Source organism: Scyliorhinus torazame, chromosome 7 (genome assembly GCF_047496885.1).
Source record: "Scyliorhinus torazame isolate Kashiwa2021f chromosome 7, sScyTor2.1, whole genome shotgun sequence".
Taxonomy (NCBI): domain Eukaryota; kingdom Metazoa; phylum Chordata; class Chondrichthyes; order Carcharhiniformes; family Scyliorhinidae; genus Scyliorhinus; species Scyliorhinus torazame.
In genome coordinates this window covers 321499827-321516738 of record NC_092713.1, presented here as the reverse complement: position 1 = coordinate 321516738, position 16912 = coordinate 321499827, and the positions used below count along the sequence as shown (strand labels likewise).

The 16912-nt window shown below is 54.0% G+C and overlaps 1 long non-coding RNA gene across 1 annotated transcript; it reads right to left on the bottom strand.

Annotated features, from left to right (window-relative positions):
• Window positions 1-9004: 9004 nt before the first annotated feature.
• Window positions 9005-12514, bottom strand: LOC140427511 (uncharacterized). Its single transcript, XR_011948536.1, has 2 exons — window positions 12153-12514; window positions 9005-9810 (listed from the first exon to the last, which is right to left on the bottom strand). It is a non-coding gene; the product is annotated as an uncharacterized lncRNA (long non-coding RNA).
• Between the last annotated feature and the right edge of the window lie 4398 nt (window positions 12515-16912).

Here is a 16912-nt window from a genome sequence, read left to right as displayed (position 1 = left end):
ATCCCTTCCTCCCTTCTTGAATAATGGAACCACATTGACGATTCTCCAGTCCTCCGGCACATCTCCTGTAGCAGCCTGGGATACATTTATTCTGACCCTGGAGATTTGTCTACCTTTAAGCCTGCCAGACCACTCAGCACCTCCTCTTTGTCTATGCTAATCTCTTTAGGGGCTAGTTTAGCACAGTGGGCTAAATAGCTGGCTTGTAATGCAGAACAAGGCCAGCAGCACGGGTTCAATTCCCGTACCGGCCTCCCTGAACAGGCGCCGGAATGTGGCGACTAGGAGCTTTTCACAGTAACTTCATTGAAGCCTCAGTATTTATACGGCTGTGTCCAGTTCAGTTTCTGGTCAATGGTAACTCCCAGGATATTGATTGTGGGGAATTCAGCGATGGGGATACCACTGAACTTTTAAAAGTTATGGCTGGGCCAGGATTTATTGGCTTGCTCAGGGTTTAGAGGGCTTTGCTGTGGGTCTGGAGTCACATGGAGGCCAGACCGGGCAAGGATGGCATATTTCATTCCCTAAAGGACATGAGTGAACCAGATGGGTTTTTATGTCGAAAGAAAAAATGCTGGAAATTCTCAGCAGGTCTGGTCTATCTATAGGGAGAGAAAAGAGCTAACGCTTCGAGTCCAGGTGACCCTTTGTCAAATGATAATGGTTTCATGGTCATCATTAGACTGTTAATTCCAGATTTCTATTTAATTCAAATTTTACAATCTGCTGTGGTGGGGCTTGAACCCAGGTCACCCAGAAATTACCCTGGACCTCTGGATTACTCATCCAGTGACAATACTATCTCTCTGCCACGCGGAGGTGGTTAGATTGTTTCACATTGGAGATGGCCATTGCCTGGCACATGTGTGGCACAAATGTTACTTGCCATTAATCAACCGAAGCCTGAGTATTGCCCAGGTTTTGCTGCATGTAGACACGGACGCCTCAGTATGTGAGGAGTTGTGAATAATTGTGTCATCAGAAGCGAACATCCTCATTCTGACTGTAAAATGGCTCGTTATTGAAAGAAGGAATGGGAGTTTTTTACATTTGTAAATAGAGGACCTAACACCTGCTTGAGGTTCCATTTTTCATTTTATTCAGGACTGCACACAGCAAGTATCATGAATGTCGTGGCCAACATTCCAGGCAGCAAGGCAGCCAGACACATGGGGTGAAATTCTCCGGGAACGTCGCGATGTCCGGCGACTGGCGCTCAAAACGGCACCAATCAGGCGGGCATCGCGCCGCCCCAAAGGTGCGGAATGCTCCGCATCTTTGGGGGCCGAGCCCCAACATTGAGGGGCTAGGCCGACGCCGGAGGAATTTCCGCCCCGCCAGCTGGCAGAAACGGCCTTTGTTGCCCCGCCAGCTGGCACGGAAATGACATCTCCGGGCGGCGCATGCGCGGGAGCGTCAGCGGCCGCTGACAGTTTCCCGCGCATGCGCAGTGGAGGGAGTCTTTTCTGCCTCCGCCATGGTGGAGACCGTGGCGGAGGCGGAAGGGAAAGAGTGCCCCCACGGCACAGGCCCGCCCGCGGATCGGTGGGCCGCGATCGCGAGCCAGGCCACCTTGGGGGCACCCCCGGGGTCAGATTGCCCCGCGCCCCCCCAGGACCCCGGAGCCCGCCCGCGCCGCCTTGTCCCGCCAGTAAGGTAGGTGGTTTAATTTACGCCGGCGGGACAGGCAATTTATCGGCGGGACTTCGGCCCACTGGGCCGGAGGATCGAGCGGGGGGGCCCGCCAACCGGCGCGGCACGATTCCCGCCCCCGCCGAATCTCCGGTACCGGAGACTTTGGCAACCGGCGGGGGCGGGATTCATGCCAGCCCCCGGCGATTCTCCGACCCGGCGGGGGGTCGGAGAATGTCGCCCATGTTCCTTAAATGGCCACTGGAGGCTGTTTCCATCAAGGTAAGTTTGACCTTGATTCTGCATCTTATTCTGGATCGAGAGGAACTCTGTGACAAAATGCTGTGACCATTCCTCGGCTCTCACCTCCCCACCAGGCGTAGTGGGGCTCTGAATCTCATTAAGTGGTGCAATGGGAGCCCTCTCTCTGAATCAGAAGATCATGGCTACAACTCCCACTGCACAGACCTGAGCGGATAATCCATGCTGATATCCCAATGCAGTATTTAGAGAGTTGCCACCTTTCCTTTTTAAAACATTTTTAGAGCATCCAATTCTTTTTTTCCAATTAACAGGCAATTTTGTGTGGCCAATTCACGTACCCTGCACATCTTTGTGGGTTGTGGGGGAGAGACGCACGCTGACACGGGGAGAATGTGCAGACTTGCCGCCATTCCGATAAGACATTAAAACAAGTCCCTGCCGTCCTCCACAGATGTATGTAAATTATCTCATGGCACTTTTCAAAGACAAACAGGGAGCATTTCCCACTGTGCTGTCCAGTAATTAGCCCTAAAGCAACAGCAGTAAAGCAGGTTCCCGTGTCACTATTGCACTGAGCTCTCTGGGTTCCCTTGTCACTATTGCACTGAACCCTCTGGGTTCACTTGTCACTATTGTACTGAACCCTCTGGGTTCCCTTGTCACTATTGTAATGAACCCTCTGGGTTCCCTTGTCACTATTGTACTGAACCCTCTGGGTTCCCTTGTCACTATTGTACTGAACCCAATGGGTTCCCTTGTCACTATTGTACTGAACATTCTGGGTGCGCTTGTCACTATTGCACGGAACTCTCTGGGTTCCCTTGTCACTATTGCACTGAACCCGCTGGGTTCCGTTGTCCCGATTGCACTGAACCCTCTGGGTTCCCTTGTCACTATTGCACTGAACCCTATGGGTCCTGTGCCACTATTGTACTGAACCCTCTGGGTTCCCTTGTCACTATTGGACTGAACCCTCTGGGTTCCCTTGTCACTATTGCACTGAGCTCTCTGGGTTCCCTTGTCACTATTGCACTGAACTCTCTGGGTTCCCATGTCACTATTGCACTGAACCCTCTGGGTTCCCTTGTCACTATTGTACTGAACTCTCTGGCTCCCCGTATCACTATTGCACTGAACCCTCTGGGTTCCCTTGTCACTATTGCACTGAACCCTCTGGGTTCGCTTGTCACTATTGCACTGAACTCTCTGGGTTCCCTTGTCACTATTGCACTGAACCCTCTGGGTTCCCATGTCACTATTGCACTGAACCCTCTGGGTTCCTATGTCACTATTGCACTGAACTCTCTGGGTTCCCATGTCACTATTGCACTGAACCCTCTGGGTTCCCTTGTCACTATTGCACTGAACTCTCTAGGTTCCTGTGTCACTATTGCACTGAACCCTCTGGGCTCCCATGTCACTATTGCACTGAACCCTCTGGGTTCCTGTGTCACTATTGCACTGAACTCTCTGGGTTCCCGTGTCACTATTGCACTGAACCCGCTGGGTTCGCTTGTCACTATTGCACTGAACCCTCTGGGTTCCCGTGTCACTATTGCACTGAACCCTCTGGGTTCCTGTGTCACTATTGCACTGAACCCTCTGGGTTCCCTTGTCACTATTGCACTGAACCCTCTGGGTTCGTTTGTCACTATTGCACTGAACCCTCTGGGTTCCCGTGTCACTATTGCACTGAACTCTCTGGGTTCCCGTATCACTATTGCACTGAACCCACTGGGTTCCCTTGTCACTATTGCTCTGAACTCTCTAGGTTCCTGTGTCACTATTGCACTGAACCCTCTGGGTTCCCGTGTCACTATTGCACTGAACCCTCTGGGTTCCTGTGTCACTATTGCACTGAACTCTCTGGGTTCCCGTGTCACTATTGCACTGAACCCTCTGGGTTCGCTTGTCACTATTGCACTGAACCCTCTGGGTTCCCGTGTCACTATTGCACTGAACCCTCTGGGTTCCCGTGTCACTATTGCACTGAACCCTCTGGGTTCCTGTGTCACTATTGCACTGAACTCTCTGGGTTCCCTTGTCACTATTGCACTGAACTCTCTAGGATCCTGTGTCACTATTGCACTGAACACTCTGGGTTCCCGTGTCACTATTGCACTGAATCCGCTGGGTTCCCGTGTCACTATTGCACTGAACCTTCTGGGTTCCTGTGTCACTATTGCACTGAACTCTCTGGGTTCCCTTGTCACTATTGCACTGAACCCTCTGGGTTCCTGTGTCACTATTGCACTGAACTCTCTGGGTTCCCTTGTCACTATTGCACTGAACTCTCTAGGTTCCTGTGTCACTATTGCACTGAACTCTCTGGGTTCGCTTGTCACTGTTGTGTTGGGTGTTCTGGTCGACAAACAGGTCAACACGGCTGGAGGTGGTGTAACTCTATTTTATTGACAACTCAACTGTAATAACATACTGTAAGCTTGGGTACGTGCATTACCAGCTTATCTGTGGACCCTGTCCTATCTTAGGGACAGCACGGTAGCATTGTGGATAGCACAATTGCTTCACAGCTCCAGGGTCCCAGGTTCGATTCCTGACTTGGGTCACTGTCTGTGCGGAGTCTGCACATCCTCCCCGTGTGTGCGTGGGTTTCCTCCGGGTGCTCCGGTTTCCTCCCACAGTCCAAAGATGTGCAGGTTAGGTGGATTGGCCATGATAAATTGCCCTTAGTGTCCAAAGTTGCCCTTAGTGTTGGGTGGGGTTACTGGGTTATGGAGATAGGGTGGAGGTGTTGACCTTGGGTAGGGTGCTTTTTCCAAGAGCCGGTGCAGACTCGATGGGCCGAATGGCCTCCTTCTGCACTGTAAATTCTATGATTCTATCACTATCTAGGAGAGGCACTCAGAACATGGTGAATGTCTGAGAGGCTTGCTGTGAGCGCTGTGCTCTGAGCTGGCTGCTGCTGGAATGAGCGGGAACTGTAGTGTCCCCTGTTTTTATAGTGCGTGTGCTCCCACTGGTGATTGGCTGCAATGTTGTGTATGTTGATTGGTCCATCTGCCTGTCTATCAGTGTGTGTGTGATTGCACCATGATATGCTGATGTATATCATGACAGTCACTATTGTACTGAACCCTCTGGGTTTCCTTGTCACGATTGCACTGAACCCTCTGGGTTCCCGTATCACTATTGTCCTGAACCTTTTGGGTTCGCTTGTCACTATTACACTGAACCTTTTGGGTTTGCTTGTCACTATTGTACTGAACCCTCTGAGTTCCGGTAGAACATAGAACATAGAACATTAATGCGCAGTACAGGCCCTTCGGCCCTCGATGTTGCACCGACCTGTGAAACCACTCTAAAGCCCATCTACACTATTCCCTTATCGTCCATCTGACTATCCAATGACCATTTGAATGCCCTTAGTGTTGGCGGGTCCACTACTGTTGCTGGCAGGGCATTCCACGCCCTTACTACTCTCTGAGTAACGAACCTACCTCTGACATCTGTCTTAGATCTATCTCCCCTCAATTTAAAGCTATGTCTCCTCGTGCTAGACATCACCATCCGAGGAAAAAGGCTCTCACTGTCCACCCTATCCAATCCTCTGATCATCTTGTATGCCTTAATTAAGTCACCTCTTACCCTTCTTCTCTCTAACGAAAACAGCCTCAAGTCCCTCAGCCTTTCCTCATAAGATCTTCCCTCCATACCAGGCAACATTCTGATAAATGTCCTCTGCACCTTTTCCAATGCTTCCACATCCTTCCTATAATGCGGCGACCAGAATTGCACGCAATACTCCAAATGCGGCCGCACCAGAGTTTTGTACAGCTGCAACATGACCTCATGGCGCCGAAACTCAATCCCTCTACCAATAAAAGCTAACACACCGTACGCCTTCTTAACAACCCTCTCAACCTGAGTGGCAACTTTCAGAGATCTATGTACATGGACACCGAGATCTCTCTGCTCATCCACACTGCCAAGAATCTTACCATTAGCCCAGTACTCTGTCTTCCTGTTATTCCTTCCAAAATGAATCACCTCACACTTTTCTGCATTAAACTCCATTTGCCACCTCTCAGCCCAGCACTGCAGCTTATCTATGTCCCTCTGTAACTTGTAACATCCTTCCGCACTGTCCACAACTCTACCGACTTTAGTGTGATCTGCAAATTTACTCACCCATCCTTCCACGCCCTCCTCCAGGTCATTTATAAAAATGACAAACAGCAGTGGTCCCAAAAAACAGGGGCGTTGGCCGCCGTGAATCCCGCCCCCGCCGAAGTCTCCGAAGGGAGAAAAGTCGGCGGGGCGTTAATGGCGCCGCTGCCGCGGAGAATGTCACGGGTCTGCGCAAGGCAGCCGATTTTCGGCCTGCCGATATTCTCCCTTCCGGATGGGCCGAAGTCCCATCGACGTGATGACCGTTCACGTCGACGTGAATCAAACCTCCTTTTCATCGGCGTGACCCGGTGCTCCAGGCTCACGCCGACCAGCGAGGAGGTGAGTGACGGCCTGGGGGGTTGGCTCTGGGCAGGAAATGGCGTGGCCGCAGACTGATTGCGTGAGGAGAGGTGTGTCTCGGCTTGTGTGTGTGTGTGTGTGCGGCGGGGGGGGGGGGGTGGTGGTTAGAGTAGGCTGGGCTCCGGGGGAGTGCCGGGAGGGGGTCCGTGCCGGGGTGGAGGTTGGGGGTTGGGGGGGTCCGTGCTGGGGTGGAGGTTGAGGGTTGGGGGGGGGTCCGTGCTGGGGTGGAGGTTGGGGAGGGGGTCCGTGCTGGGGTGGAGGTTGGGGGTTGGGGGGGGTCCGTGCCGGGGTGCAGGTTGGGGGTTGGAGGGGGTCCGTGCTGGGGTGGAGGTTGTGGGTTGGAGGGGGTCCGTGCTGGGGTGGAGGTTGGGGGGGGTCCGTTCTGGGGTGGAGGTTGGGGAGGGGGTCCGTGCTGGGGTGGAGGTTGGGGGTTGGGGGTGGGTCCGTGCTGGGGTGGAGGTTGGGGAGGGGGTCCGTGCTGAGGAGGGTCATGGGAGGGCAAATGAGTTGGTCCACCTGGCCAGGTGCCAGCCTCCAACAGTTGGACCCATGCGGTCCATGCCACCTGGCTGGGGCGAGGAGGGGATATGGGCATTGATGACATGTCGTCGTTCCCCTCCCCCCCACCAGGCCGTCATGTTTTCAGATCATCCAGCGATGTTGGCCGCCATGGTGGCAGCCGCTCATGTCTATGTTGCCCTGGATGAGGAGGAGGAGGAGGAGGAGCGTGCCAGAGAGGCGGCGCAGGCTGCCGCAGAGGGGCAGGCGGCAGCCGCCCAGGCTGGAGGGACACCTGACCGACAGGACGAGGAGGGGGAGGAGGACGTCGCGGCCCCACGGCAACGGAGGCACCCGAGGGCGCCCCGTGTGTACCGACCCCGGCAGTCATACCAGGATCTCACGGACCGGGAATGCAGGAGGAGACTCCGGATGAGCCGGGAAACCGTGGCGCACATCTGCCACCTGCTGGCACACCTGTCACCGCGTGGCACTGGCGGGGACACCCTCTCCCCGTGTCCGTCAAGGTTACGGTGGCCCTGAACTTTTATGCAACGGGGTCATTCCAGGCACCGAGTGGGGACCTGTCCGGCATATCGCAGACATCGGTGCACCGGTGCATCCTGGCAGTGACAGATGCCCTTTATGCCATGGCGCACCGCTACATCCGCTTCCCCGTGGACCGGGCCAGCCAAGATGCCCGGGCTGTGGGCTTCTCTGCCGTGGCCGGGTTCCCCATGGTCCAGGGCGCGATCGATGGGATGTACGTCGCCGTGCGGCCACCTGCAGATAACAGGGCCGTGTTCACTAATAGGAAGGGGACCTATTCGATGAACGTACAGGTGGTCTGCGACCACCGCATGATGATCCTGCACGTCTGCGCCCGTCACCCAGGCAGTGTACACGACTCATTCGTGTTGTCGGGGTCATCCATCCCCGGCATGTACGAGGGACGCCATCCCCGGCTGAGGGGCTGGTTGCTGGGCGACAGGGGCTACCCATTGCGATCGTGGCTGATGACGCCTATACGGAGGCCACGCAATGAACATAGAACATAGAACATAGAACAATACAGCGCAGTACAGGCCCTTCGGCCCACGATGTTGCACCGAAACAAAAGCCATCTAACCTACACTATGCCATTATCATCCATATGTTTATCCAATAAACTTTTAAATGCCCTCAATGTTGGCGAGTTCACTACTGTAGCAGGTAGGGCATTCCACGGCCTCACTACTCTTTGCGTAAAGAACCTACCTCTGACCTCTGTCCTATATCTATTACCCCTCAGTTTAAAGTTATGAACCCTCATGTCAGCCATATCCATCCGCGGGAGAAGGCTCTCACTGTCCACCCTATCCAACCCCCTGATCATTTTGTATGCCTCTATTAAGTCTCCTCTTAACCTTCTTCTCTCCAACGAAAACAACCTCAAGTCCATCAGCATTTCCTCATAAGATTTTCCCTCCATACGCAATACTCCAAATGCGGCCGTACCAGAGTTCTGTACAGCTGCAACATGACCTCCCGACTCCGGAACTCAATCCCTCTACCAATAAAGGCCAACACTCCATAGGCCTTCTTCACAACCCTATCAACCTGGGTGGCAACTTTCAGGGATCTATGTACATGGACACCTAGATCCCTCTGCTCATCCACACTTTCAAGAACTTTACCATTAGCCAAATATTCCGCATTCCTGTTATTCCTTCCAAAGGGAATCACCTCACACTTCTCTACATTAAACTCCATTTGCCACCTCTCAGCCCAGCTCTGCATCTTATCTATATCCCTCTGTAACCTGCTACATCCTTCCACACTATCGACAACACCACCGACTTTAGTATCGTCTGCAAATTTACTCACCCACCCTTCTGCGCCTTCCTCTAGGTCATTGATAAAAATGACAAACAGCAACGGCCCCAGAACAGATCCTTGTGGTACTCCACTTGTGACTGTACTCCATTCTGAACATTTCCCATCAACCACCACCCTCTGTCTTCTTTCAGCTAGCCAATTTCTGATCCACATCTCTAAATCACCCTCAATCCCCAGCCTCCGTATTTTTTGCAATAGCCTTGATGCGCTAAGCGTCAAGAACCACAAAGACATGTGAGACTTTAACTCAGGCTTTAATATACTACATGGGAGGCTTACCCGACACAGACGACCCCAGAAAGAATGGGGGCTGTCCCAGAAGATGTTCTTATACTGACTCCCGGGGGAGTGGCTAAGGCGGAGCTCTCCGTGGCCAGGTCGGGTTACCTACCAGTGACCGAACCTCTGCAGAGTTACAGTACAATACACAGTATTACAGGGCCACGTTACGCACAACTATTATATACTATGTACAATGGTAGGGAGGTACAGTGGTGTATCACCACATTCACCCCTTGTTTAGAAGGAAGTCCGGGGTGAAAATTTGGAGCAGTGAACAGAGTCCATCAGGAGGTTCCGTGTCGTCAAAGGTCGAGACGAACGATGGGTTTGGTCGATCTCTTTGAACGTCGGAGCTGCGGAGCTGAGGTAGTGTCCGGCGGTATCCGTGCGGTCGGTGGTGCTGGTTCGCGAGGCGGCATGACTTCCCCCACCGCTTCGGCTGGCTCGAGGCGAAACTGCGGGATGACAGCGGCTGGCACGGAGTAGTAACAGGCCGAGGGATCGACGGGAGCAGAGAGGGAGTGGGGTGGAGGTTGCGGGGCGAGGGCGGCAGGGGCCCCAGAGGGGGCCAGGTCCTTGATGGAGACGGTCTCCTCACGCCCGTCGGGGTACGCTATGTACGCGTACTGTGGGTTGGCGTGGAGGAGACGGACTCTCTCCACCAGGGGCTCCGCCTTAGAGGTCCGCACGTGCTTGCGGAGCAGGACGTCTCCCGGGGACAGGAGCCAGGATGGAAGCGATGTCACGGATGCCGATCTCCTGGAGAAGAGAAACATCTGCTCATGAGGGGTAGCATTCGTTGCAGTACACAAAAGAGACCGGATGGAGTGGAGTGCGGACGGGAGGGCCTCCTGCCAACGGGAGACTGGTAGGCCTTTGGACTTGAGGGCTAGCAGCACGGCCTTCCAAACAGTCGCGTTCTCCCTCTCCACCTGTCCGTTCCCCCGGGGGTTGTAGCTGGTCGTCCTGCTCGAGGCAACGCCCCTGGCGAGCAGGTACCGACGCAGCTCCTCGCTCATGAAGGAGGAGCCCCGGTCACTGTGGACGTAATTGGGATAACCGAACAGCATGAAGAGGTCGTTCAACGCTTTGATGACGGTGGCGGAGGTCGTGTCGGGGCAGGGAATGGCGAAGGGGAACCGCGAGTACTCGTCGATGACGTTGAGGAAGTACGTGTTGCGGTTGTGGGTGGGGAGGGGCCCTTTGAAGTCAATGCTGAGACGTTCAAAGGGGCGGGTGGCCTTGATTAGGTGCGCCTTGTCTGGCTTGTAGAATTGCGGCTTGCACTCCGCACAGACTTGGCAGTCCCTAGTCATGGCCTTGACCTCCTCGACTGAGAAGGGTAGATTGTGGCCCTTGATGTAGTGGTAGAGCCGCCTGACGCCCGGGTGACAGAGGTCATTATGTAGTGCCCGCAGCCGGTCATCCTGTGCGTGGGCACAAGTACTACGGGACAGGGCATCAGGAGGATCATTGAGCTTACCTGGCCGGTATAAGATAGTATAATTGTAGGTGGAGAGTTCGATCCTCCACTGTAATATCTTATCATTTTTGATTTTACCTCGTTGTTTGTTGTCGAACATGAACGCAACTGATCGTTGGTCAGTAACGAGGGTAAATGGTTTTCCGGCCAGGTAGTGCCTCCAGTGCCGGACGGCTTCCACTATGGCTTGTGCCTCCTTCTCAACAGAGGAGTGGCTGATCTCGGGGCCTTGGAGTGTGCGGGAAAAGAAGGCGATGGGCCTGCCCGCCTGGTTGAGGGTGGCACCCAGGGCAAAGTCGGAGGCATCGCTCTCGACTTGGAATGGTGCAGACTCGTCTACCGCATGCATGGCGGCTCTGGCGATAGTAGTTTTTAGGAGGTGGAAGGCCTGGCAGGCCTCGGGCGGGAGGGGGAATGAGGGGGAACGGAGGAGGGGTCGGGCCTTGTCAGCGTACTCGGGCACCCACTGGGCATAGTAGGCAAAGAGTCCGAGGCATCGCCTCAGTTCTTTGGGGCAGGTGGGAATAGGGAGTTCGAGAAGGGGGCGCAGACGGTCGGGATCGGGGCTGAGGACACCGTTCTCCACCACGTAGCCGAGTATGGCGAGGCGGGTGGTGCCGAAAACACATTTTGCCTCGTTGTACGTGAGGTTGAGGCGTTTGGCAGTTTGGAGGAATTTCGTGAGGTTGACGTCATGGTCCTGCTGGTTGTGGCCGCAGATGGTGACGTTGTCCAGATACGGGAAGGTAGCCCGCAGTCTGTTTTGGTCCACCATTCGGTCCATCTGCCGTTGGAAGACCGAGACTCCATTGGTGACGCCAAAGGGTACCCTAAGGAAGTGGTAGAGGCGGCCGTCCGCCTCGAAGGCCGTGAAGTTACGGTCCTCCGGGCGGATAGGGAGCTGGTGGTAGGCGGATTTCAAGTCTATGGTGGAGAACACCCGGTACTGTGCAATCTGGTTGACCATGTCAGATATGCGGGGCAGGGGATACGCATCAAGCAGCGTGTACCGGTTGATGGTCTGACTGTAGTCAATGACCATGCGGTGTTTCTCGCCAGACTTGACTACCACCACTTGGGCTCGCCAGGGGCTGGTGCTGGGAGCAATGATATTTTCCGAGAGAAGGCGCTTAATCTCCGCTCGAATGAATTGGCGGTCCCCGAAACTGTAACGCCGACTTTTAGTAGCCACGGGCTTGCAGTCGGGGGTGAGATTAGCAAACAGTGAAGGGGGGGGGATCCTGAGCGTGGAGAGACTACAGGTGGGATCCGGGGGGGAATCAGGGAAGAACTGGGGGTTGGAGACCGAGAGGGGGGGGAGGGGGCCGTTAAAATGCAAGGTGAGGCTGCGCAGGTGGCATTGGAAGTCCAGGCCGAGGAGCGCGGGGGCGCAGAGGTGAGGGAGTACCATGAATTTGAAATCCTGGAACACCGCGCCGTTCACTGAGAGGGTGACGACGCAGTAGCCCGAAACCTCGGCCGACTGGGAGTTGGAGGCCATGGAAATATGCCTGCGCGTGGGTAGTACCTTGAGGGAGCAGTGGCGCACGGTGTCCGGGTGGAGGAAGCTCTCCGTGCTGCCGCTGTCGAAGAGGCAGGTGACAGTGAAACAGTTTACCTGAACCTCCATGGTGGATCTGGCGAGCTGATGCGGTCGGTCCTGGTCGAGGACGATGGATGCGATGGTGGAGCTGTTGGAGAAGGGTGCCGGATCCGAGGAGCAGCCTGTGAGAGAAGGTGGCGGCGCCCAGGCGTCGTAGGCTGCTGCTGGAGGCCAGGTTGCTGTTGGTGGCTGCATCTCCTTTGTTTGCAGCATTTCGGTCCAGTGCGCAGGACCGGAAGTGACGATCGGCGGTGGACCGGAAGTGACGCAATTCGGTGACGGGGCGGACCCGGAAGCGACGATCGGCGACGGACCGGAAGTGACGATCGGCAACGGACCGGAAGCGAAGATCGGCGAACCGGAAGTGACGATCGGCGAACCGGGAGTGAAGTGAGCCGGGCCGGGGATGATCAAAGATGGCGGCGCCCTTGCGTCGCACATGTTGAACAGCGAGCCGGGAACGGAGGACGGCGGCACCCCGGAGTAGCAGACCGCGGTGTTGGACCCGAGGCAGCAGTGGAGCGGCAGACGTTTGCAAAGTGGCCTTTCTTGCCACAGGCTGAACAGGTAGCATCTCGAGCAGGGCAGCGTTTCCTGGGGTGTTTTGCCTGGCCACAAAAGTAACACTGGGGCCCAGGCATTTTTACTGCTGGAGTGGCTGGGTGGGCCCTGACTTGCAGGGGTTGTTGCTGGTGAGCGCGAGGGCACGGAGGTCCCGAACAAACACGGATAGGGGTTCACCCGGCTGCTGGTGCCGTTACGCACAACTATTATATACTATGTACAATGGTAGGGAGGTACAGTGGTGTATCACCACAAGCCTACCGTGGGGAACCTTATCAAACGCTTTGCTGAAATCCATATACACCACATCAACTGCTCTACCCTCGTCTACCTGTTCAGTCACCTTCTCAAAGAACTCAATAAGGTTTGTGAGGCATGACCTACCCTTCACAAAGCCATGCTGACTATCCCTGATCATATTATTCCTATCTAGATGATTATAAATCTTGTCTCTTATAATCCCTTCCAAGACTTTACCCACTACAGACGTGAGGCTCACCGGTCTATAGTTGCCGGGGTTGTCTCTGCTCCCCTTTTTGAACAAAGGGACCACATTTGCTGTCCTCCAGTCCTCTGGCACTATTCCTGTAGCCAATGATGACATAAAAATCAAAGCCAAAGGTCCAGCAATCTCTTCCCTATCCTCCCAGAGAATCCTAGGATAAATCCCATCAGGTCCCGGGGACTTATCTATTTTCAGCCTGTCCAGAATTGCCAACACCTCTTCCCTACGTACCTCAATACCATCTATTCTATTAGCCTGGGGCTCAGCATTCTCCTCCACAACATTATCTTTTTCCTGAGTGAATACTGACAAAAAATATTCATTTAGTATCCCGCCTATCTCTTCAGACTCCACACACAATTTCCCGTTCCTCCTTGACTGGTCCTACTCTTTCCCTAGTCATTCGCTTATTCCTGACATACCTATAGAAAGCTTTTGGATTTTCCTTGATCCTTCCTGCCAAATACTTCTCATGTCCCCTCCTTGCTCGTCTTAGCTCTCTCTTTAGATCCTTCCTCGCTACCTTGTAACTATCCATCGCCCCAACCGAAACTTCACACCTCATCTTCACATAGGCCTCCTTCTTCCTCTTAACAAGAGATTCCACTTCCTTGGTAAACCACGGTTCCCTCGCTCGACGCCTTCCTCCCTGTCTGACCGGTACATACTTATCAAGAACACGCAGTAGCTGATCCTTGAACAAGCCCCACTTATCCAGTGTGCCCAACACTTGCAGCCTACTTCTCCACCTTATCCCCCCCAAGTCACGTCTAATGGCATCATAATTGCCCTTCCCCCAGCTATAACTCTTGCCCTGCGGTGTAAACTTATCCCTTTCCATCATTAACGTGAACGTCACCGAATTGTGGTCACTGTCCCCAAAGTGCTCTCCTACCTCCAAATCCAACACCTGGCCTGGTTCATTACCCAAAACCAAATCCAACGTGGCCCTGCCTCTTGTTGGCCTGTCAACATATTGTTTCAGGAAACCCTCCTGCACACACTGTCCAAAAAACGACCCATCTATTGTACTCGAACTATATCTTTTCCAGTCAATATTTGGAAAGTTAAAGTCTCCCATAATAACTACCCTGTTACTTTCGCTCATATCCAGAATCATCTTCGCCATCCTTTCTTCTACATCCCTAGAACTATTAGGAGGCCTATAAAAAACTCCCAACAGGGTGACCTCTCCTTTCCTGTTTCTAACTTCAGCCCATACTACCTCGGAAGAAGAGTCCCCATCTAGCATTCTCTCCGCCACCGTAATACTGCTCTTGACTAGCAGCGCCACACCTCCCCCTCTTTTGCCTCCTTCTCTGAGCTTACTAAAACACCTAAACCCCGGAACCTGCAACATCCATTCCTGTCCCTGCTCTATCCATGTCTCCGAAATGGCCACAACATCGAAGTCCCAGGTACCAACCCATGCTGCCAGTTCCCCTACCTTGTTTCGTATACTCCTGGCATTGAAGTAGACACACTTCAAACCACCTACCTGAACACTGGCCCCCTCCTGCGACGTCAAATCTGTGCTCCTGACCTCTATACTCTCATTCTCCCTTACCCTAAAACTACAATCCAGGTTCCCATGCCCCTGCTGCATTAGTTTAAACCCCCCCAAAGAGCACTAACAAATCTCCACCCCAGGATATTTGTGCCCCTCAGGTTCAGATGTAGACCATCCTGTCTGTAGAGGTCCCACCTTCCCCAGAAAGAGCCCCAGTTATCCAAAAATCTGAATCCCTCCCGCCTGCACCATCCCTGTAGCCACGTGTTTAAATGCTCTCTCTCCCTATTCCTCATCTCACTATCACGTGGCACGGGCAACAACCCAGAGATAACAACTCTGTTTGTTCTAGTTCTGAGCTTCCATCCTAGCTCCCTGAAAGCCTGCCTGACATCCTTGTCCCCTTTCCTACCTATGTCGTTAGTGCCAATGTGGACCACGACTTGGGGCTGCTCCCCCTCCCCCTAAGGACGCGGAAAACACGATCCAAGACATCACGTACCCTTGCACCTGGGAGGCAACATACCAAACGTGAGTCTCTCACGCTCCCACAAAATCTCCTATCTGTGCCCCTGACTATAGAGTCCCCAATTACTAATGCTCTGCTCCTCTCCCCCCTTCCCTTCTGAGCAACAGGGACAGACTCCGTGCCAGAGACCCGTACCCCATGGCTTACCCCTGGTAAGTCGTCCCCCCCACAAGTATCCAAAGCGGTATACTTGTTTCTCAGGAGAACGACCGCAGGGGATCCCTGCACTGACTGCTTTTTCCCAGTCCCTCTTACAGTTACCCACCTATCTCCAATCTTTGGTGTAACTAATTCCCTGAAGCTGCTATCTATGACCCCTTCTGCCTCCCGAATGATCCGAAGTTCTTCCAACTCCAGCTCCAGTTCCCTAACTCGGTCTTGGAGGAGCTGGAGATGGCAGCACTTCCTGCAGGTAAAATCAGCAGGGACACTAACTGCATCCCTCACCTCAAACATCCTGCAGGAGGAACATTGCACTCCCTTCCCTGCCATTCCTCTAACTATCTACCAAGATCTGGCTAACAACTAAATTAAATTTTTATTAAAAAAAATAATAATAATATAATAAAATATGGTACTTACCTCAGACCAATGGGATTTATTAATAGGTTAGAGGAGGAGGGTGGGTGGGAGACACTACACGTGTAGTGTCTCGGGTTTCCTCTCCACCAGAATTTATTGGTGAGGGTCTTCCCAGACGTCCGCGGGTCGACTTCCTGTTCCCGCCTAAAAAACTAATTTTAAAAAAAAAGAAAAATTCTCATCTCCTGCTGAAATTGACTAACCAGCCAGCTCCACTCCCGCCGAAATCGACTGGCCTGCCCCTGCAAAGACAAGTGCTTTTAAAGGTTGACTTACCTCCCAGCAACCTCCTTCCGCAATGCTCCCGCTGAAACTGACTCACCAGCTCCACTCCCGCCGAAATCGACTGGCCTGCCCCTGCAAAGACAAATGCTTTTCAAGGTTGACTTACCTCCCAGCAACCTCCTTCCGCAATGCTCCCGCTGAAACTGACTCACCAGCTGTTCTCCCGCCGAAATCGACTGGCCTGCCCCTGCAAAGACAAGTGCTTTTAAAGGTTGACTTACCTCCCAGCAACCTCCTTCCGCAATGCTCCCGCTGAAACTGACTCACCAGCTGTTCTCCCGCCGAAATGAGGCGGAGAACCGCTACAATGATGCCCATGTAGCGACAAGGGGAGTGATCGAGAGGTGCTTTGGCGTGCTGAAGATGCGTTTCAGGTGCCTGGACCTCTCTGGGGGCGCCCTCCAGTATCGGTCAGATAGGGTCGGCCGCATCATTGTGGTGTGCTGCGTCCTGCACAACATTGCCCAGCAGAGGGGCGATGTGCCGCAGGCAGAGGAGGGCGGAGTGGAGGAGCAGCTGGAAGAGGCCCAGTCCTCCCCAGATGAGGGGGATGGGGGCAATGGTCAGGGCAGACGGGGTAGACACAGGCGGGTGGCTGTCCACCGTTACCGGCTGGCCCAGCGGGCACGGGACAGACTGATAGATGCCCGCTTCACTGACTAGATTGGCGTGGGAATCGGGTAGTATGGCCACAGACCGCACACCATGGCAACAGCCGACCACCCACACCCCCCACCCATCCACCCACCCAGCACCCTCACCCCCCTCCCCAACCCCACCCACCCCACCCGCATGCACTC